We start from the raw sequence: 24,835 nt of genomic DNA on the forward strand, positions 1-24,835 counted from the left end.
AACATGGATGGAGTAGAGGCAGTGAGTTCTATTTCACGCACAGTTATCTGAAATTCTATACCGTGATAATCTTTGTTTCAAACGGAAGTTAAATTCTAGAGTCTTAAAGGAAGTTGGCTGAAGGGTACTCAGAAACGCGACTCATCTGTTTCCAGATGTGGATGCCCATTTTTCTGTGTGTAGGAAGTGTTGACCAATGGCTAGATGTTTGGTGCTAAGCTAGGATAGGGAAGGGAAAGTTTTTGTAAAATCAGATGTGAGTTAACATAATTTCATAGATAAGAGCCGGGCCTCTAAAGACTGGGTTCACATCCTAGCTCTGTCACTTGCTACCCGAATGACGTCGAGCAAGTTTCTACAAAGTGAATGCAGCTTCTCAGCTCCCTTAATAGCCTTCGGGGTCAGTCTGTCATTTGTCTGGGTTCCTTCCAAGGCTCTGAGGAAGTCCCTAGAAATATGTTCACTTCATCGAGTATCTTGTACAATTTGTGAAAATAGGAAAAATCAATGGTAACCCGTTAGGACCACTGTTTTCTCTCGACTCCGACTTCTCCTTGTGTTGGGTAGCACTGGAGGGACCGTGGACAATTCTGGGATCCAGCTAAGAGAAAGCTGAGTTAGGGATGATTTACTTTGGATGTAGTGGGATATGTTTATATGTTTCAGTCATTTCTGTGTTCAGTTAAATTATTGCTAGCTGTCCTGGGCTGGGCGGCACATCTGGTGTCGGGACTTGAAGGGGCAGGGTCAGAGGTCATATGAACATGTCTTAGAGCACCTGGCATTGAACCTATGTGGGGGGAAGAGAAAATAAGTGTATGGAGAGCCACAAGCTGGTCTGCAGAAAAAAGTAATTCCAAATCCTACAGTACATACCTAGAAAAAAGTGAGAAATATTTTCCTTTGACAACCGTCTTAAAAATTTATATGACACGACTAATACTGAACTATAAAGCAAAAAGAAGTTTAAAAAATACTTTCAATAATAAAAAAAAACAAGCTTTGCTCAGCCATGTTAGAGAAAAGATTGAAATATCTTTCTATTCTCCCCATAGAAAATACCACGAAATAATTGCCGTATGAAGAAATGACCAAAATATATAGAGAAAAGAGTATTATAACTACGTATCAAGCTGTCGATTAGTATAATGATGTGATTTTTCTGGACTCTGTGGCGTAGGTAGTATTGGCCCGATTTAAAATTTTTGTTGTACTTTCTTTTCTTGACCTAAACAAACATTAACTTTCGTAACTAATTTTGAATTTAACCTCCCGTCATCGAGGTTACTGAGAGGTTACTTAAACCATACGAGCTTCAGATCCCAGAAACCTGGATCTGCCCTTGGATATCTCAGTTTCCTGTGAGGATAAAATGAGATGAATTATGTAAAGTGGCAGCCTCTGCAATGTAGCCCGTAGTGAGATTTTAACCCCATAAATACAGGCTTTTGACAAGAGAGTAGAGGTTGAATTGGAAGGGGCAGAGAATCGAGGTAGGGAAGCCAACTCTGAGTCCAAGCTGATGTTCTAGACCAGAGAAGATGTGAGCTTGATTTTAGCTTCCTCTGGTAACGTGCAACAGACATCGATCTCTCTGCTACGAGGCTAACCGTATAAAACTGTCACTTTTGAAGTTTGAAAATAATTGAGTTATCACCAATTTCTTATGGTTCAAATGTTTGGGATACGAGAAATTCAAACCAGCAAAGGAAAAGCGCCTTTTCCCTTCGTGAGCATATCACGTCTCTTTCCTCTCACAGGGCAGGTCCCAACATTTCATCTGGATTTCTTCAGAGTGTTGCAGACTTGGTGTTACAAATTTCTCCTGAGGCTGAACAGGGGCTTCATCTGTATTTGTAAAATATTAATTCTTAAGCTCGAGTTGGGAAGAAGGATGTTCATTATCGTACATCCTATATTTTTTATTTCTGAAATATTTGACTAAAAACATATATAACGGAAGTTTTTTTTTTTTTAAGAAGATACTCTTGTGAGACAATGGAGAGGCAGCAGAAACTTTGCTGTGGTAGGAAGTTCATGAATCTTGGGTTTGCCATGCAGAATTTAAAGCCAAACCTCCAGAGAGCCTGATTTTGCACAGACAGAGAGGGGGTCGAGTGTGAAAAAATTTCCCCTGCCTCGAGAGTATGTGGAACAGGGCGCTGGCCAGCTGGGGAGGAAGTGAAATGGCTCAGCAACACGAGTCAAGGGTGTCGTCGCTAACAGTTAACGGTTACTACACATTGACAACTTGCAAGGAGAAGCCACATGGCATGGCAGGTTAGCTCGGTCGGCGCCCAAGCACACAGCCAGCCGTAAAGGGGATGGCAATCCTTTTCTTACAAATACCTACAGACGACTGATGAAATAATGAAATAAATAAAAAGATGACCGAGTGAGTCATCTCTGGCAAGTGGTAAACATTCTCAGGCTGACACATTTCATCTTGTGTAAGAGTTAACATGAATAAAGATGATTTGTGATGGGGTCTGCACATTGTTTCAGAGGAACGTTCATAGATTTGATGGTGGGATGGTAAATATAACCTCTGAGTCCCAATAATGTTCTGTTTTCCAGATGAGCTCAAGGCTTGTCATATTCTAGATGTGGAAAGCATAAATGGTATTATCTTTGTATATACAAATAAAAACCAATTCATTTTCCAAACATTTAACTCATTCAGGAAGATACACGCACACACACGAATAGATCCCAGCTAAATCAACAATGTTAGCAAAGCTCTTTTTGCTTATCAAATCAGGATATATTAGGTTCAATAAAGGTGCATGACTTATAAATCTACAAATAAACAGCAATTTTCCTAAGTAGCATTTTGATTTATCATCTGAAACTACATTTCCTGTTCGTTCGTAATGGCTTTTTGTAACTTTCCCCTTAAATAAAAGGAAGCAGTACATTTGTGAACAAAAATATCTCAATAAACTGTATTCTCTAGGCTATAAAAGAACTACATTTTCTTCCTGGACAAATGATCACATGACAGAAATGCTGACTAGAAACCTTTCTCCATGATATTTTTGAAGAAATCTCAGAGACCGTATAGTCTTACAGACTTGACATACTGAAAGGAGATCCGTATAAAACACCAGAATTAAGTCTACTTGTCATTTACTGCAAACCATTCAGCATCCTCTATTTCTGGATTATTTCAATCCACTTGTGGAATCATCATCTCAAATCCACCTGTCTACTTCACCATACTAGAAGGAGGAAAACATTCTGGGATTTCTTATGCCCCACGGACACAGCCACATCTCAAAGCTGGGTTTTAGGCTCCCCAAAGTCTCGTCCCCTAGCAACTTCGATAATCTGACCTGGCTATGAAGACTAGGAAGCTGGTGTTCTCTATCAGGCTGTTTACTTAACACATGTCACATCTAAAATAAGGACTGCTTTAGCTGAAAAAGCAAAGTCATTTATAAGTGTGCATTTATAAGGGCAAAAGTCAAGGCAACTGTGCTAACCACTTGTCAACTTATTTAGAGGAAATTGTGTAATCAACTTAACATACCAGTTAGCCTTTACCTGCGAGGTCAAGCTCAGAGTTCCTGTATGTCACCACACGGGCCTATTAATCACTGTTCAGGAAATTCCACATTTTTCTTTAGATTAAACTGTAGAAAGTGGAGTGCGAACAGAATCTAGAGTCGATTTCCTATTCATTTCTTTGTTTCTTTTGACTTGGGGTTGATGTTTCATGATTTAAAAAAAATTGTGACTCGCTTGCTACAGAATTTAAAATAGGCTCAAAATGATATATTTCAATATGCATTGCTAAAGGGGGTTTTATCGCACAAAGGTAAATCTAGGTATTTGATGGCTGGGTGCCAACTTACTGCTGTAGATTCCAACTAGAGATAGAAAGTGTTGACACTGTTGAACAAGTAACAGATCTTTCATTCCAGGAAAAAAAACAAGGATATAAGCTATTATATTTAAAACCATTTCCCCTTCTTTTTCATGCTGTCAAAAAAATTCAGATATGTGATTTTTGAAGATATCGTAATTTAAAGCAGGATTTTCTTTAAAAATGTCACCTTCAAATACCTTTAAAACTTTTACCCCAAAATGTCTTCATTTTGCTTTCATTTTTAAACAGCTTCATAGTTCATATATCATGCAATTTACCCATTTAAAGTATACAATTAAATAGTTTTTAGTATATTCACAAAGTTGTATGACCATCATCACAATCAATTTTCGAAAATTTTCATCCCCCCCCCACAAAATCCCATATTCATAAGCAGTACTCCCCATTTCCCCTGAAGCCCTCTAGCCTTAGGCAACCACTAATCTACTTCTGTCTCTAGAGATTCACCTCTTCTAGACATTTCATACAAATGGATTCATAATCTTTTGTGTCTGGCTTCTTTCATTTAGCATGTTTTCAAGGTTCATACAGGTTGCATTAGTACTTCGTTCCTTTTTATCGCCAAATAGTATACTTCATTTTATTTACCCATTCATCAGTTGATGAACATTTGGGTTGTTTCTACTTTTTGACTATTATGAATAGTCCTGCTATGAATATACACGCACAAGTTTTTGTCTAAACATATATTTTCATTTCTCTTGGGTATATGTGTGTACACACACACACACACACACACACACACACACACACACACACGTCCATATATACATATACACACCTAGGAGCGGAAATGCTGGGTCATATGGTAGCTCCACATTTAACCTTCTGAAGAACTGCCACACTGCTTTCCAATGTGGCTATGCCATTTGACATTCTTATGAGCAGTGTATGAGAGTCCTGATGTCTCCATATCTTTGTCAACACTCGTCTTTTTTATGTTAGCAATCCTAATGGGTGTGAGGTGGTACTTCACTGTGGTTCAAATATCCTTTAAAGAAAACATTCACAGAGAATTTCTGTATTGCTTCCCCATTGCCGGTACTACGGATGACAATCATTCTATGGTTGTGGTATCCTGCATAGCAGACAGGATGGAAAGAAGGGTAGGAAACATGAACATAAGAAGACAGCTAAGAGACTTGGGATGAACAATATTCTGAAGTTCTGTCTATTTTAAAACATAAAATGTCTAAACCATTCTCGAAGGCCATTCAAAGCTGCAAATTCTTTTACTGCTGTTTGGCATCTTCTCTTCCTGATTTACTTTAGGAGAGGAAACTCAATCTTAATTGTAACGTACAATTTTTGATAATGATTAATTTTGCTTCTGAGGAGCCATTTGTAGCGACTGTTCTATTTGAGTAGCTTCCACGCTTACATTTCTACTTTCTGGGGGCTCGGACTCAGCAACAAGATAATCCCCCTTTGTGGATATTCCCACAGTTAACGCCACACACATCTGGATGGCAGTTCAATAGTCCACTGTTATTCAAACAATTTGTAATCACACATACTCTGTGTCAGCTAACAAGCCAGGGTGTATGGCTTTTCAGTATTCCGTAGCATGCAGCACGCACAATTTACAAATAAAATAAAAATCCACAGCAAAGACAACAGCACATTCTTCGTTGAATAGCTGAGTAAAAAGAGTGTCTCTGTTGAAAGACAAGACACCACTTGTTATTTTGACGGGGAATAAAAAGAGGTTCAGAAAACCACGTTTCATCTGGTAAGTCTCTTAACATGAGAAAGTCCCATATCTGTGGCACTGAAGAATCTGGGGCCATATGTTTCTTTAAGCTGAGCTCGAAGCAGAGATGGACAAACAACCACCAGCAGCACGAAATGCAGCTGACAAAATTCTACAGGCTCACCGGCCTTGGTCATGGTAGACTGGGGGTGCTGGGAGGATGGACACCTTCACCGCGGTCACTGGTTTTCTCATCACTTTCGGCTGGGGGGATGTAGGGAAGGAGGAGTGGGTTCCACTCCCCAAGTGGCTGAGTAACAATTTTGGAAACAAAGGGTTTGATAAGGCCAGAGGAAGTGAAGTTGAGCTTGTCCTGAGAAAAAAAAGAACTGGGGACAGGCTCTCCACACGCAGAGCCACAGAGACCCCAGACAAGTCATTAAGAAGACAAGGTGGCAGAAACAGCATGCCAACCACCGATCATCACGGGATGGGGAGGTGTTGGGAAACGCAACCAGAGGTGCAGCTGAGCGACACTCCCCCGGCCCCGTCCGGCTGACAGCAAGGTGGCCCCTGACGCTGAGAGGGCTGCACGCATCGCTGGGAATCCGGGGCCCGCTTGGAGCAAGCTCAGGTCTTGGAACACACTGAGGCCTCACTGTGAGACTATCCAGCCAGGTCACTGCTTAATTCCGCAAGACTCAGGGACCAGATGATAAAGCATTTCTTATCCACGCGGCTTTCCCTCCCCAGGCTTTTCCCATTGGCTTTAAGCCCACAGTGCCCTGACTTGGCTCCTCGGCTCTGCTGAAAGCTTCTTACTAGAGGATGGCCCCAAGTCCAAGGTAAATACAGCTCTGTCATCTTGTAAATTCAACAACCTTGTAATAAAACAACCATTAAGATCCGATCCAGGTGGCTCACAAGAGAAACTGTCACTGTTTAATCAGGTTGTACTAGGGAGAAAAGATTGGTTTCACATTGAACTTCATGTCTTGATTACTCTCTACCCACAAAATATTAATTTCTTTAATATTTCAGGTATCTAGTCATTTTCCCCCAATTCGTCAGGCATTCCTTGATGTGCCAGAAACTGTGCAGAATCCTGGAGATATAAGGAAAAGGAAACACAGTCTCTGCCCTCGAGAATGTCACAGCCTCAGAGGAGAGCCAAGACTGCACAAAATAATCTATAACATGGACTAATAAATGCGAGATGGGGGAGAGTGACGAGGCACAGAGGAGAGAATGGCTTTTCTGCCTGAGGGCTTGGGAGCGTCCCAAAGAGAAGGTGACATTTAAGCTGGGCCTTCTGAGATGAGCTCTACCTAGATGAAGGGAGGTCAGGCAGAGAGAACACCAGGGATGCTTCTGCCAGCGACCACTCCACTTGGCATGAGGCCGCCCCTGTAAGACAGTGACTCAGACTGGCCGGAAACCAGCTGAGGAATCTAAACTCCCTTCCCATACCCCATTCTCAGTATCCCGCTCACCCCAGTCATCGGCAAGGGAAAGAAATGGATTGTGGGGCACTGAATAACCCAAACTTCATTAACCCAACAGGACATTAATCCTGATCTCAGACATCTGTGGGCTTGCAGGAGGGCTGACACATCCATGCCTAGATCTGGCTCCTGGGGGCAGATCTCCATCTTGGTTCTCTCCCCCATACCCATGGGAAGGCAACAATTCTATGGCTCAGGTATCAAACCAACAATTAGGAGGAAAAGCAAAAAGAGCTGCAAGAATAATGACTCAGCAACAGAAAATCATCAATTTATAATTTTTTTTTTGATCTTCAAAAGTATGTCCTGAAAGGAAAGGCAGCCACAGACAGCTTTAATTTGCCAGATCACCGTAGGTCTCAGTGACCTTGACAGTCATCTTCACATGGATAAATGCTCTTGTTCTATTTTGGAGGTACCACTGTGTTTCACACATAGCGGCTTTGCCTTAAGATCACAGAGCTGGATTGAGACCTTACATGCCGTCCCTGCCACCCCAGGGAATGCGGGCTCCTTGCTCACAATGTGCCTAAAATACTACATGCCCTGTCTAAGGCATCCCAGGGAACAGAGAAGATGGGAAAGAGACTTTCAGAATTCAGCCTTATTATTTTGCTAGAACATTTTCTTTCAGTTCATTTTTTAGTTATCTCCTTATGGGACAAAAATGAATAATCCACATCTCATTGGAATTTTTCCTTTTAAAAATAATTGTCAACTATTGAGCAGGCTTCTCCTTTGATCACGATGGAATCACAGAGCTTCAGGGTGGGAAGGAGCCAGACAAGTCATCTAGATCCACAGCACATTTGTTGCCAATATCCTCTAGGATAAGCATCTTTGACAAGTATGCAGGCATCGTATATATAAATATTCCCACCAACATCATCTCACTACTCATTTTCCACTCAGGGCAGCTCATTCAATGAGAAATTTCTCTCATCCTAAGTCACAATATGTATTCCAGTAATTTCCACCCACTGTTGCTAGGTCAAACCTTTGGGGTCACAGCAACAGGTCTCATCATTTTTCTACGGAACGATCCTTGTGAAAATTGAAGAGAATTCATTATGTAGTATTTCTCACCATCTCTCACCTCTGAATGCACCCTAGGTTGGAGAAATGTCTCCAATTTTGGAATTTAGAACAGATTTTGGTTTCTTATCAAGGGAGTTGATTTTAAAGTCATGCCTTTCCTAACACTCAATTTCTGTTTTAACTCTGCTGTTTATCCCAACTAATATAACTTTATTCCTCTATTCATCCCTCTAATCTAGCCATTCAGCTTTCTATCCACCCATCCATCCACGTATCCATTTACCTACTATCTATCCATCTGTCCGTCCGTCCACCCATCCATCCATCCATCCTTCCATCCATCCATCCAATACTTATTGAGAATCTACCATGTGAAAGGCACTATTTTAGGGGCTGAGTTTGAGTAGTGAACAATATAAACAAGGTGTCTGTCCTTGAATAGCTTACAATCCAGGGGAGGCATTTCATGATAATCAAGTAAATAAACGAAGACAGAGAATAAAGTATAAGATTATTAGGTAAGGTGGACAGGGAAAGCCTTTTTGAGGCGTGACATTAAACTGAATCCTGAAGGAGAAGAAGGAGCCATCCAAGTGAAGAACTAGAGAAAGAACATTCCAGGAAAATAAAATAGCAAGGGCAAAGACTGAGCAAGTTGGAAGAGAAAGGATAATAGGAGATGGAGTTTGAGAGGCATGGAAGGGCCAGATTACATTTACATATACGTATACATAAACATTCATTTGTTTGTTCGTTTATTTTAAAGTGCATCACTCAGATTAGAGTCACTTGTAAATTTACCTTGACCTGCTTGTAGCAATGGCAAATTAAATTTGTTGATTCCCTGGCTCTCTGTGGTCCATGTATATGTTGCTTTTCTCTATAATTTCAATTAAAAAATGTCTTGCAATATATCAGTGGAATGCCATAGAGGACTCAATGACCAGAGTGACAAAATATTAATTTCAACTAAATTGCAGGATTCCTAAGCAGTCAAGGAAGAAGAGGGTATTTAAACGACAAGTCAATTCACGTAACTCAAGAACAGGCTTTGTGTGTTTTAACCAATTACACCTCCTCCTCTAGTTTTTAACAGCTTTGTTTATGAAGCTCATATTGAAAATCAAATGTTTATTACCATTTTTTGAAGGTGAGGTATGGAACTTGGCAAAGTATTGATTAATAACTCGTGGATGGCTGGTGTAGGAAAACCAGTTTTGAACTCAGCTGTAAACAATGCATCAGCACAGTGTTTCAGCTTTTTGTAGGCTCAGAGCTTGCCAATTTGTAATTAGTTGCAGATTTTCAATTACTTCTCGGCAAACAAAATAGTTTTATTTGCACTGTTTACTTAGCATTTAATTTAAAAAGAATCCAATTGATTACTTTTAAAGACAATGAATTTGGAAGTTAGGGATAAAATAGACAAAGTTTTGAGTAGCCCTACATCTGTATTTTTGTTTTAAGTGATATCAGGGTACAGAACTTGGCCTAAATTCAATCAACTCTATCACACAATCCCAAAATGCCTCCTGTGCAATTTGTCAAAAAGAAGATTTTTGGCAACTGCATATAAAACTCTTGAGATTTGTAATGAGGAACATAATCTGAGGAGGAAAAAAAAGCAAAGTTGCATTTTCTGCTAATTGAAACTGGTAAACCACTGTGGGTAACTTTAAATTCAATAGAAGATCAAAATAATTATGATTTTAAATGTTGGTCCTAGTCACTTTGCATCAGACTTGTTCTTGCCCATACTTTTTTCCTGGGAGAAGAAAATTCAAGTAATTCAACAAAATATTTATTGAGGATCTAAACAGTGGTTGGAGCTAGAGATACTATTTAAGGAGTGAGGAAGGATGTCTGCCCTCAAGAAGATCAGTGTTTAATCTATCTTTTGACCCAGCAAAAGTATTTTTGGGTATTTACACGAAGAAAACCAAAACAATAATTCGTAAAGATCTATGCACCCCTAGGTTCATGGCAGCGCTATTTACAATAGCCAAGATATGGAAACAATTTAAATGCCCATCAACAGGTGACTGGATAAAGAAGTTACGGTTCATATATACAATGGAATATTACTCAGCCATAAAAAAAATGAAATCCTATCCTTTGTAACGACATGCATGGACCCAGGTGATTACGCTGAGTGAAATAAGTCAAACAGAGAAAGATAAGTACCATAAGATTTTTCCTACATGTGGAATCTAAGGAACAAAAAGAACAAACATATCGAAACAGACCTACTATTATAGAGGATAATCGGGTGACAGCCAGAGGGGAGCGGGGTGGCGGTCTCAGAGAAAGCCATAAAAGTTTAAAAAAGTACAAATTAGTAGTTGTTAGAGGGTCACGGGGATGGGGAGCACGGCATAGGGGATGCGGACGGCAGTAAGGTAACGGCAGTAAGGAGAGCCAGAGGGAAGACAGAGTCATCAGGTGGATCGTTTCATAAACCATATAAACGTCTAACCAATGTACTGTATACTTGAAACTAACCAAAAAATATTATGTACTAAAAAAAAAAGATCAGAGTTTAGTGGGGAAGAGATGGAGCTTTACAAAGCACCTTATTAAAGACCGGGAGCGATAAGGATTATGATAAGTAAAAAGCTACGGTTTAGAAAGAAAGAAGGATTTCATTGGGACTAGCAGATCAGAGAAGAAGAGAAGGTAAAATGCAGTAGATGGTGAAGGAGGAATGGATCCCTGCAGTTGGGGGAGTAGAGGGATACTTTAGGGAGAGGGAACAGGGCACATAAAGGCATGCGAGCGTGCGTATGCACCTTGGTCAGAGATGCACGAGCGGTCCAGTGGGGCTGGATCGATATGATGTATCAGGTGAAGATGGGAGTGAGGACAGAGGGAGTTGAGGAACAGACTGCAGGCGGCCTTGGACAGGATGGTAAGGAGCTTGAACCCTGGTCTAGAGGTGGAAAGGAGCCAGCAAAGGCAGGGCCGTGACCCGATCAGACCTGATCAGACGATCTGTGCCTGAGAAGACCAGCCAAGGAAGAAATGGTGTCTAAAAAGGGGTGGGGTCATTAAGAATATAAATGGGAAGCGATCTGAGGTATTTCAGATGTGGAATCAATAGAACTTAAGGAACAAGAAGACAATAGGAGTAAGAAAACATGACGGGTCCGCGCTGATTCTCAGGCTTCCGTAGATGGTAATGACATTATCTAAGACAAAGAACCCAGGAAGAAGAATATTTTGACAGGGTAAGAAGAATCTCACACACTCACACACACACACACAACCAGAAAATGCTACAGTGAAACACTATGACAGACCTCAAAAACATTATGCTCAGTGAAGGAAGTCAGTCATAAAAAGATCACTTATCATATTTCTATTTAGGTGAAATATCCAGAAAAAGTAAATCCAAAGAGACGAGGCTAGGGGAATGGGAAGTGACTGCTTAATGGGTATAGCGGTTTCTTCTCGTGTGATGAAAATGTTTGGAACTAGACAGAGGTGACGGTTGTATAACATTGTGATTGTACCAGATGACATTAACGATGCACTTTAAAAGGGTTAATTTGATGTAAATTTCACTTCAGTTAAAAAAAGATAAAAAGAAAAGCAAACAGGAACGAAATTGAAAACAAAACCCAAAATACACCAGGGCAACCCATGGAACCTTGTATTCCAGATTTGCATATACCAAGAATCTCCTCTTAACCCCAAAGAATACCAGCACAGAAAGAAAGGGAAGCATGGGAGTGCCCATTCTCTGCAAGTAACTGTCTTCTTCGCTCCCCGTGAACACACTTCCTACCTGTTACTGTGCATTTTCCTCGGAAGGCCTGGGCTGATAGCCTCGACGATATTTAATTTGCAAAAACCTTATTCTTTGCAGGTAAATCTTCTACTTGGGGGCCATCCACCTTTACTATGTCAAACTCTGGCTGACCCGGTAATGTGAGTAGTCAATCTGTCATGTGGGAGACATATTAGGGGAGGGGAAAGAAGCAAAGCACAAAGAGAGAGGAGCATGTAGGTCAGGAAACAGTAAGGAAAACTTTCTGGCATTCATATTGGTCATCAGTAGCCCTGGGGGAATAAAGGGCTCCCTGATGCTCAGTGCATCATCAGGAAGATTAATTAACATTTGTAAAGGCCACACACAATGTGAAAGGCCCAGTAACAGATCGCCAAAAGCTTGAATCCCTGTTTTCCAGAAGGGTCACAAAACAGGGAACAGAAAATATTCCCTGGAAGACGAGGCTGGATGACCTCGGCCATGAAGAACATTGCAAAGAAACGACTGGGCTTGTCTGGGACTCTCTTCATTCTCGGGTTGAATCTGATCTGACAGATGTGGTGAGTAATTAAACTCTTGTCCATTCATCGTCTGAATGCTTGCACTGCCCAGAGAATGGGGCAGGAATAATGAGAGGCACAGCCCCCCTGGGACTATTCAGGAGTGCTCAAATTTGCATGGTCACATGAACCCGAAGGAAGTGGATTATGCTGGCTGGGCCAGGAAGTGGAGACCTGCAAAGCTTTCTGATTTGCATAAATCTTAGGGCTGGAAGGCAGAGAGGCTCGAGGGCTCTCAAAAAAGGCCAGGTGTAGCTGCTTTTCCTTGAATCCAGTACATTTTGGGAGCTAGATGCCTACTCACAAAGGCTGTATAGTAGGAAATTTAACTTGTGATGTTATTTGCTCAAAAGTTTTGTCACTATGTGCCATTAAGTTTCCAAAAACTATGATTTTTACAAGCGAAGTCTCTACACAGTCTTCTAATGAATAGGTTTTTTTTAATTACCTTGAAAAAAAAGGTGATTTGGTAAAGAGTAATGCATTTTATTATGATTACTGCTGTCAAATAATTTCTAATTGTGTGACAAGGTGCTTAAGTAAAGAACTGTTTATGGCTTTAAAAAACTGTTAATGCCTCTCAGAAAGGATTACTTTCTTTTTAAGTTTCAAATGAAGGCTACCAATTAATTAATCCATTTACATAAAAATGTCTTGGATCAGCTACCTGCAAAGATAAAGGGCGAAATCTATCCTCTAATTGAAAAAAGAAAAACTGCTCTAAAACACGTGGTAATGAACATATAGAAGTACTCTACAAAAAGCAAATGGAAGTCATTAATTAAAAACAGAAATGTCAAAAGTTTCATTTTATTCTATGCAATATTAAAGACATTAGTGATGTCACATACTTTATTGGGTAACTTTTCTTTGAACACGGCTTTCCATCTACGCTTTCACTCAATTACCTGATGGTTTTGGGTTGGATGTAAATCTCCCTTCAGTTCCCTCCCCACATGTAGCTAACTTCATGTTATCTCCCGGAGCCACAGACGTCAGTCAACAGAACTTGGTTAAAGCATTCCAACTTTTGCTCCCTTCAGTTCTGGACGAGTTCTACACTTGATACAAACAGTGATTATAGACCCAGAACGGAACAAAGAAGGCAGATATTTACTAGTGAAAAACTGAAGTTCCTTAACCACTTTAATATATATAATCAAATGGAAATTATACATTCCCCAGACTAATTATATATAATTTCTTGGCATTAGGTATAAATTATTCAGACTATCTCGGGGGAAAAAAATAAAAAAGATTCTTCTTTCTAGCAGAATTTCCATTGTAAGGTATATCTCACAGCAAATTCCATCTTTCTAGTATCTCCTCTTACGTCTTTGATGACCTAAGTTCGTTTTCCCAAGTCGTTCCCAAGTTAGACGCTGTGCTGCCATTTTTTGGAATCTATCTTTTCATGGTCACTTACTGGACTTATTAATATGGTGGCTGAGTAAAATGCTGAGAAGAAAAGTGGAAAGGGAAGGGGAAAATAGAAAAGGCGAGGAGACGAAGAAAGAAGGAGAAAGCGGGAAGAGAGAACTAGGAGAAGAGGGGGCAAGAGGTTAAAAAAAATCCTAAACATACAAGATGTGATAAATAGAAAGAAAAACGCTCTGTCTCAGAGACTGATAAGAAATGAACTGACAATGTCAACAGGTCACCTGTCAAAGGGGTTTCATGTGCTGGTGAACTGGCAGGAAGTGACACTTAGGCACGCTGGCTCCATACCGTCCCTCTGCCTAAATGAATTTAAAAGGACCTCTTACAGTTGCTCTTTTGGACTGACAGGTTCAAGCTGCAAAGTGACTATCAATTGGCAGGGCCCTCCCTCTGCTTTACAAAGGGGTGCCGAGGGCAGGAATTACCAGTAAACTCTGAGAGACACATTCTCACAAGTAGAAATGAAAAACTCAAGTGCTACTAAAGTTTTTAAGGATGCAGAGAAATAAGGGTCACAGAACGGAAGAAATCTATGGTCACTGGTAGCCGTAATCTCTCGTTTAACAACCCCATTTCCACCCTTAAAATAATTCAAATAATTCATGTGTTTTTCTACGGAGCTCAGTGTGATTTGTACAAACGGTTAGCATTATTTTCATGCCTTGTTGGTGAAAAATGTTTTTATTTTTATTTGTATTTTTTTGTAGTCGATGAGACGCAGGTCTGGAGAAGTTAAATAATGCTGGGAGAGAGGTCCCGATGCAGGGCCTCCTGGATTGGAGGTCACTACGCCCCACCCTTGACCTTGGAACTTTCTGGGGGCGTATCAGGTTTGCTACCCACAAGAGGGGTAGAGGAACTCTCCAGAATCATACCCGTACATGACCCTTGGCAGTCGCCACTACAGACCTGAGAAGGCACCGTCCCCTTTTCTAAGCCTTCGTAGAGAGCATTTTATAGGTTACACAAAGGATGTCCAGCCCACTGTCAGCCAATTTTCAAATGGAGTGTGGACCTGACTGCATTTTAATTGCTGTATGTTTCCATTAATAGCAATGTCGCACACCACAGAAGATGCTATTCTTCTTTCGCTTGTGACTTGTGAGAGGGTATCTTTGTATCGATCCCTTGGAAGTATTCACCATTCTGTGCTTTTTCCCATTACTTCTGCTGTATATTTGGAATATGCGCAATGTCGCGGATGGAAAGTCTTCCTAAGATGTAACCTCTTCCCCTCGAGGAGTCTTAGCTTCTTCAACTGCAAGACTGAGACAATTCCTATCTTTTGGGATTGTTGATCATTCAAGATAAGTATATTGGTCGGCACAAAAAAGGGCCATAATAAGTGGTAATTATCACAATTATTGTCACAGAAAAAGAAGTATAAGGAGTTGGTTAAAGCTATGAGAACAGCTTTATTTTTATATTTTTCTTCCCAGAGGTTGATACAGTTCAAGTCTGTTTGCATTCTTTCTGGTCTCTGCTGATATCAACACATTATTTAAAGAGTGTTAGAAAAGTTAATCCAAGAGAAACATATGCTTTGTGTCACTGACCTCTTTAAGTGACACCTTTTCATTAATTATTACCTTTCAGTGATAGTGCTATGGCCAGTTTCCATTCCCTGGTGGCTTATGTGAGTTCTAGGACAGAGTGGTTTGGAACCTTTCTAGTCAAAGAGCAAAGGAGCTCTCTTTTTAAACTTTTAGAAACAAACAAACAAACAAACAAACAAAAACACCAAAAAACCAACCAACCAAACAAACAACCCCCTCCTAAAGGCCAGCATGATTAAGCTGAGAAGTCAGACAGACCCGGTTCCCAGACCAGTTTGCCTGCTCATGAGCGACATGATCTGAGTAAGTTGTTTCCTTACTTACAAAATAAAATAATAAAATCATTTATTGCTTAGGGCTGTAGCGAAGTATTTTAAAAATCCACTAATGTACAGTGCTGAGCCCATGCCTGGTACCTAGAAGTGCTCAATGAGAGGTTTCCATAATCACGTTACTATCAATAACCATAAAATTCCCATATAGGAGTCAGGGCGTTGGCAAAGGCAAGTTTATTGGTAGACGTTGTTGGAGAACACTAGGGGTAACCAAAGCCCCCGCTTACCCCAGATCTCCTCCCTATTTACATATACATGGTATAATTCTATTTCTTCTCTTCCATTTCAGGAAATAAGTATGTACTTGAAAATAGTCATTAAACTGAGCTCTTTTTGATGTATGTGTTTAAAAAACGTGGTGCTGACACCTGGGGTTATCGGCTTTTTTATTTGTGGAGACAAAGGTCATCTCAGACTTTAGTGATTGTGCATTTTCTGGGCCCACGTCCTGTGGACAAGCTCCTTTATCCCCATAGTACCCCACAGTACGCGGAGGCAGAACAACCTTTTTTCTTTTCATGAGATAGAGCAAACAGCCCGTGTTGTTCAGAAGGGATGTTAAAAGGCAATATTATTTCCGGACATTTCTAGTTCACTTAATAGTTGTTGATAAACATAAACCAGTTGTCACTCTGCAACACAGACCCATACGTCACCTACTTCCGATTTCATCAGCTGTGTGAGACATTCTCAATTTTTCTTCTTCTCTTCTTATTAGCAGATAATATTTCTGATTCTACTCAATAAAAACCTCACTAATCATCATGGAAATGTAAATCAAAATCACAATGAGATATCACCTCATAACTGTTAGAATAGCTTATCGGAAAGATAAGAAATGAGTGTTGGTGAGGATGTGGAGAAAAGGGAACCCTCATGCACTGTTGGTGAGAATGTAAACTGGTGCGGCCACTATGAAAAACAGCATGGAGTTTCCTCAAAAAAATTAAAAATAGAACTACCATATGATCAAAGAATTCTGCTACCAGGTATTTATCCAAAAGATATGAAAACACCAATTCGGAAAGACATATGCACTCCTATGTTCACTGTAGTGTTAGTTACAATAGCCAAGATATGAAACAACCTAAGTGTTTATCGATGGATGATTGGATAAAGATGTGGTACATACATACAATGATATACTACTCGGCCATGAAAAAGAATGAAATCTTGCCATTTGTGACAACATGAATAGACCTTGAGGGAATTATCCTAATAAAATAAGTCAGAGAAAGACAAGTACTGCTATGATTTTACTTATATACGGACTCTAAAAAAACCCAAACAAATGAACAAACAAAATAAAACCAAAGTCATAGATACAGAGAACAGAATGGTGGTTGCTAATGGGTAAGAGGGGATGGGGGAGCATAGGAAACAGGTGAAGGGGTCAAGAGGTAACTTCCAATTATAAAATAAGTAAGTCATGGGGATGTCATGTATAGCATGGTGATTATAATACTGAAGTGCATATTTGAAAGTTCCCAGAGAGGAAATCCGAAGAGTTCTCATTACAAGAAAAAAAAAACCTGTAACTTTGCATGGTGACAGATGGTAACCAGGCTTATGGTGGTGATCGTTTTGCAGTGTATACAAATATAGAATCATTATGCTGTATACCTGAAACTAACATAACATGTCAGTCATACCTCAAGAAAAAAGAAAGAAAGAAAGAAAGAAAGGGGAGAAAGAAAAGCAAGAAAGACTATCTCTTTAAGCAGGGACTGGCTCCACAGAATCTGAGAAGTTGTCCTGAGTTAAAATTCCTTTCTCTGGTAAGTAAGACAGCTGGTGACTTTGAGTTCACACTGTTCCCTCAGCAGCCCATTTATGTCACAGATGTGTTGCATGCACAGTGTCAGGGCGGCTGCAAAATGGACCAAGGCATGCTGGGAGTGTGGAATGGACTCTCTGGGGCCCGAGGATGGTGGGGGTGGGGGAGGCCAGGATCCTTCTCAGGTTGGTAGGTCCTCAGGCAGCCAGGAGTCTTGAGAACTAAGGCTGACTTTTCATAAGCCCAGTTTTTAAAGACAAGATTTTGGATTCCTTCAAAAAGTGAATTTCACTAATCTGGATCATCAGGTAGGGTAGAAAGAGATTACAGAAATGGCATAGAATATACTCTTGTATCTTTTTTCCTTTCATTTATAAAAGCTTATTCTGAGGATTAAATTATTTTCTTGCACTGTTAGTATTGTTATACTTGAGACTACTCTAGTTTTTTCTGCCCTGAAAATGGACCACATTTGTTACTGTGACTTGTTAATTCACATGGTGTGTACTCTGAAATATAAACCACCCTGAAAACCTCACAACTTCAATATGAGGACCAGCTACTTAATGTTACTCTACTTATTTTGTGTTCTGTGAGACTGCTGAGTGAATAATGACTGCTTTTAGTTTATTTCCTATCATACTTTTTCACGGAAGCGACGTCAACTTCTTAGGAATTAGTGGCTATCCACTCTTCAGGGTATCATCAGCGAAATAATGCGGCTTCTCTCCTTGGAGACGGCAGTTTTATTCTGCTCCGTCTTCTCTCAGCAAAGATTACTGAAATGCCTACTGTGTGCCTAGTTCTAGGTGAGCTTTATAGAAGAGACCTGGAGGAAGGCAGGCTAAAACAGCACGAGAGCAGGCTAAGCCAAGGCATTCTGGTTTTCGCTGCTGTTGCTTCTTGGACCAGTTGAGATGAAGGACCGATTTTTTGCTTTGGTGTTTAATTTCCAACCTATTGAGCACTGATAAGGGGTCCTATTCATGACCAGCATACACTCCTGCCACATGCAACTCACCATGTGTACTCAGCAGCACCTAAAATAGTTTATGCCCTGTTCAATAGACAAGTCCACTGACCATGCGCTTGGGTGTTGTGGCAATGTCAAATTGCTGTTTTTAAATGCCTGCTCTCAATTTCTATACTTATAATGTCATAGCATATCAGCAAACAGTTCATGGGCTGTCACCAGAAATAGCTCTAGACCAAAGAATGAATAATATTCAGTGCAACAATTTAAAGCTGGCACCCTGGTTCCAGTTTTGTGTCGTCCTGTCCAGATTCCCGCCATACCTCCAAACTCTGCTCCAACACACCAGCGCAAATCAGGACCCAGTCTGTAAAAACAAATTTAACTCCAAGATAGTTTGAGGCCCCTGAAACCCACGAAATCGTCTATAAAATTTTATATGCAGTTTTCTAGAGAGAAGGTCCACAGTTTTCATCTGATGTTCAAATGGGTACGTGGCCTAAATATGCTTAAGATAAACTAACTCCTCAACACTTTTTTTATTACCCAGCAACTCTAGTAAAAATTTCAACATATAATCACCTATGCTTCTCAGGAAAACACACACGTCTGAGGGCATCGTTGGTTTTATGAAGCCTCCCCAGCTCTGGTGACTGGGCTGACCATTTTCACGGTGTGTCAAAGCACTGTGTTCTGGGTTAAGAAAGAGACTGGGTTTGTCTACCAAAGGCTTGGAGAGCAACCGGAGGTTAACTCTTTTCAAGAAATAAAAAAAAATAAAAATAGTCTATGAGAAAAAAGAAAGTCTCACTATTCCTCAGCATTATGGAAGTATTCCCACATCGGTGTCTTAGGAGCCCAGAAACGAGTGAGGACATCTGACTTGGAAGGGAAGGATGAAAGGGTTGAGAGTGGAGGTAGGGTCTGGCTGGAGAAGTGAGCACTGGCTGTTATTAGTGTCCACGGGGGAGGGAGTATGTAGGTGGAACCAGACGCCCACGGGCAGCAGGACTAATGAGATACCAGGAAGGTGAGGCTACCATTCCAACACAAACAACCATTTAAGAGGGAATCTACCCCGAGTGCCCTGACTGTGGTCTTTACATACATGGAAAAGAACCAGAGTTCCTGGTAGAAATAGTAGATTCTAGGGTTAGGCCCGGAGCCAGGGGTATCCTATCCTGTCAGAAAAGACTAGGAAAATTATGTTAAGAGGTGACCAGAGGCAACTAGAAGGGGCTCCCATTGATCAGAGATGAGATATTTGAGCAGCAAAAAGAGTAATGAGTATAATGAACTGACGCATATGAAACAAATAAAACCCCTAATGTTTATAATAATATTCAACGATGAACAAACAAGCCTCATTGGTTACTTTTGGAGGTTGATGGTGCAATTCGATATTCTGAAAATTGATAAACAAATGCAAAGAGGCATTGATGATGCTTTTCTTGTATGATTTGTATTTCAGAGTAATCAAATAGTTGGTAAGTTCTTCTTTCTATACAGAATAATAGTCAATAAATGTAGAAAGGATGATAGAAGTGAAAATCACCATTTTGTAACCTCTGATGGATACAGACGGTGATTATCAATGTTTACTAAAACTATTAGGTTAACAGGTAGATAGAGAACTTCATAACGAATGAATCAGGCTGACCATACCTGAACCCACTGATCAATCCTGACATCAATAAAAGTTGTTATGCCTCCTGATGTGATACGACTGAACCTGAATTTTATTGAGTCTTTAGAGCTAATGACTAATTTACAGGAAGTATGGAGGAGAGAGAAACATATTAAACTGTACAACGAGGATACGAGAGGCCAAATACATAATGCAGACATTTTTACAGGACAATGATCTGGTTTCTTCTACAAATGAGTACAATAAAAACAGCAGGAGGATCTGTAATAGACTAAATAGTCAGCAAAATGCAACAGGTACATATTTGGATCCTGATTTAAATTGCCCAGCTGTTTGTGAACGTTTGTGAAAAAATTAGGGAAAACTGAAACTGGCCAGGGTATGCGATCATTATTAAACTCGTTAGGTGTCATACGGGTATCGTGGTTAGGTTTTTTAAAAGTAATGCTATGTGTGCTAGAGCTACATAGTGATATATTTACAGGAAAAATCAGATATCTGGGATTTGCTTGAAAATACTCTAGCAAAACAGAAAAGAAAAAAGGAAGGGAAAGAAAACAAGAATGGCTAAAACGTTGGTAACTGTTATAGCTGGACTGACTTTATTATTGGGATGTGTGGATTCACTACACTATTTTCTGTGTGTGTATGTGCGTGTGCATGCATGTGCAAATTTCTGTACTAAAAGTTTTTTGTTTTTTTAAAAAGAGACAATCTCACAGAAAATAAAGCGAGTAAGACAGGCGAGCTGATGAAAAACACAACCCTTATCTACTGAGTCTTTGAATTCATGCCCACATTTGCCCCAGCCCTGGGGTCAGAGGGAGGAAATGCACAGGTCGCAGGAGGGAGTTCAGTTTCACTGGCCTTCGTAGTCCGGGGTTACTAGGTGCATGGGAACTCATGGGGAAAGAGCCATTGTGCTGAGCCCACAATCCCCAAGAGAGGTTGGGGCAGCTTTCTGATTGGTGGGAGGACGTGGAGGCTTCCAGGATCCACTCTGGGAGAGAGAAGAGAGAGGATCTCAGCCTCGGTCCGGCATCTTCTTTAACCTCGTCCCCAGAGCAAATCCGAAACAAGTACCACCAGAACCATGCCATCTGGAATTCTATCATATGCTGCTGGCAATACGCCACGGCAAGTAATTCTCAGAACCGTAGATGACTGGCGTATCTGAAGGCCACATACATCTTTTCTTCACCCCTCCGTCTATCCTCTTATATGTTATTAATACATTTAAAGGACTGCAATTAATTTGGACTTGGAAAGGCTTGGTCAAAGGCAATAACACCGTACTTGATACAAAAATGACCTACTGGGACTTGTAATATCTCATGCCAGCTTTTTCCAATTAAATGACCACAACCAGCAAACAACTATTAACATGGGGACTGTGTGGGATACAAAGATATGCAGTGTCTGCACTGGTGAGCCGCAAAATGCTTGTAGGAGAAAAGGGCGGGGTGGGGGGGGACCCAGTTTCTTGTATAAGTTCTTGAGACAAAGATGTTATTCAGATTCATAACCCTTTAAGCTCCTCCTAGGAATATTCCACAATTGCCACAAATGCAGCTGGAGGCTGCCTGGATGGGAACTGCATGTTAAAGACCTGTAATATCCACGTAAGGCCCACACGTGTCCTAAGCCCGAGTCAGGGGCTCTTGCTACTGTGCTCTCAGGGACTGCAGTGACCTCAAATGATGTCTTCGCCAGCTGAAATTATGCCTAAGTGCGCGCGTTAGTTTTTCTCTGAGGCCCTCCCACGTATTCAAATTGTACTTATTTTGCACAATTAGCCCAGAGCACTGGTCTGTGGAGCCCTTGCTTCCCACTGAATAGCAGCCGTGCTTTCTGGGCCATGGGTCCTATCCCTGGGCAGGGAGAACCACGGACACCAAAAGTGCCCTGAGGACTCAGGCCGGCCTGCTGTGCGGGGCACACGCCTTTCCCAGGTGTTCAGCAAAACCCAGTGGGGCCCTTCAGTCCAGGGCGCTGGCCGGCAGAACTACGGTCCGTGCGGCACGGAGAATGAAGAGCTGGATGGAACTGCAGGAGGCCACCTGGTTTATGCCTCAGCTTCCTTCAGAAAACCCAACGAAAAATATCCCACTTCACGGGGCAGTTCGAAATCTGCGGAAGCATGCTGTTAACACCACTGCCGGGAGTCCTCAGTTTTCGATAAGGCCATGCCATGTTTGTAGCTCGGTACAAGCAGGCCATGTTCTCAATAGGTGCTTCGCTCCCGTCCCTAGTAGGACCACTGCCACAGCTGCAACTAACAATGACAAAACAAGGATGATGATGATGATTGTACCATCATAATATACATGTAGAGTTTTTGCTGCCTTTTGGGTCTTTACCTTAGCATTTATCATATAAGTACTACTGTTATCTCCAATTACAGATTAAGAACCCAAGGCACCGAGAGATTAAAATAACTTGCCAAAAGTCGCAAAACTAGTAAGTGGACGAAGCCAGGCCACCTGGCTCGAGAGCAGCAGCGGTGTAAACCACTGTGAGTGACTGCCTCTAATCATACTTATGAGCACTGACTCAGAATCGATAAAATCGTCCTTCAGCGAATTAATACAAGACCCCCCGTGGATGCCTGAAATCATGGAGAGCACCGAACCCTACATATACTATGTTTTTTTCTACGCACCTATATCTATAATAAAGTTTAATTTATAAATCAGGCACAGTAAGAGATTAACAATAATAAGTGATAACAAAATAGCACAATTATAAAAATATACTGTAATAAAAGTTATGTGCATGTGGTTTCCCTCTTCCTGATAACCGATCTGATAACCTAGACAGTACTAGGTGACTAATGGGAGGGTAGCGTATACAGACTGGATACGCCGGACAAAGGGATGATTCACAGCCCAGGCGGAATGGTGTTACCCACCATGGTGCACAATTGAAAACTCATGAATTGTTTATTTCTGGAATTTTCCATGTAACATTTTCAGACCACAGTTGACTGTGAGGAACTGAAACTGTGGAATATAGGGGGACTCCTGTAATCCATATGCTAAATGACAACCTGACTTACAAAAACAAATGTTCAGATCTTGCCTGAGTTTATGCTCAGAATGGACTGGCTCATCTTCACCCTGGTTTCATATGAGAATCATCTGGAGAGCTATTAGAAAATGCTGCTGCTGGGAACGCACACCTAGAGATTCAGATTCCTTTGACCTGGAGTGTGGCCTGGTCATCTGTATTTTTAAAAAGCTCCTCAGGTGATTCTCATGTGCAACCAGCGCTGAGAACCACTAGCTGAGACTGAGATATGCTTCTGAAGCGCTTTGCAATAGAAGCCAGGAATTAAAAGTTAATAAATCAGGTTACTCTCTTTCAAACAGAAAGCTCTGCATCTTTAATGGTGCAGGATGAGAGTTTACCAGAGACAAAGTCTCTTTCTTCGATAAGGAAACAGAGGACCCCTTTAACCAGCTTACTCTCTTAATTACGAACAAAGATCCATAATCTCACACTTGCAAGATGCCTTAAATGTCATCTGATTTCCCTCAGTGCCACTAGCATGTACATACACACACGCACACACACAAACACACACCAATGCAGAAACCCCTCCTAGATTATCCTCCCAGATGGTCATCAAGCCCAAGCTTGAACAGTTCAATGACGAGACCTCACTCCTTCACAAGACAACACATTTCATTGTTGGGCAGATCAAGTCTTCTTTATCTGGGCTCAAAATTGCCTCCCTACAACTTCTACTTGTTTATAGCTCTGTTGTTGTCTAGAATAATAGCGTAAAGACTCTTCTTCTTCCAAAAGAGTGTCCTTCAGCACATCATTAAGGCAGAGCATGGTACATTAGAGGGAACACAGGACTACACAGGAGCCAAGACACTTGGATATGAGATCTGGCTCTGCCTGAGACTCTGACTGAAGCAGCTAAAGGCCTTCAGGCCTTCATGTCATCATGAGTATGAAAAACAAAGAGAATGAGAAACTGGTCTTGCATAATTGTCTACATCAAAAGTACAAGTCAAATGCTACAAACATGTTGTTATCTTAGTAGATATTTTTAGGTATTATATTTTTATATGTGAACAATTCTTCTGTCAACTGAAATTTATATTGTATTTCCAAAGTTAGGTATATTCGTTCTGCTGAATAACTATATTAATGACGGTACATGGAGCTATATTAATGATGCTCCATGATATCACCTATCTGTAACTTGCATCAGTGATTTAGTGATCGGAAATATAAGTCTTGCAAGATGATGTGGGTAACAATGTGCTGACGCTATCGTTAAGTCGTCTGACAGACAGAAGAAACAAAACTATGGACTTGAAATCAGAAGGTCTGGGTTAGAATCTGCCATTTATTCTGTAGGTGCCACTGAACGAGTTAGTTAACCTGTTCCCACACACACAAAAGGAGAGGATGATATCAATCTTACATGTGCTACTATGAGGACAAAATAAAATAATGCGTGTTAAGTACCCAGCAATAAATGTTGTGGATTCTGATTTCTGGGCATTTCACCATTACTTTTAAAAAATCAATCAGTGTTATGTGGTGACGGAAAGAAATCTAACTATGTAATATATATATGACTTACCGTTCAATTAATTGTACACTTGAAACACTGGATTTCGTTA

The 24,835-nt window shown here is 40.8% G+C and overlaps 1 protein-coding gene across 10 annotated transcripts in view; it reads right to left on the reverse strand.

Moving 5' to 3' along the window:
• VTI1A (vesicle transport through interaction with t-SNAREs 1A) overlaps positions 1-24,835 on the reverse strand; it is a 348,076-nt gene that overhangs the window by 81,236 nt on the left and 242,005 nt on the right. The window lies entirely within an intron of this gene.

This window comes from Pteropus medius, unplaced genomic scaffold, assembly GCF_902729225.1.
Source record: "Pteropus medius unplaced genomic scaffold, Ma_sr-lr_union100, whole genome shotgun sequence".
NCBI lineage: Eukaryota > Metazoa > Chordata > Mammalia > Chiroptera > Pteropodidae > Pteropus > Pteropus medius.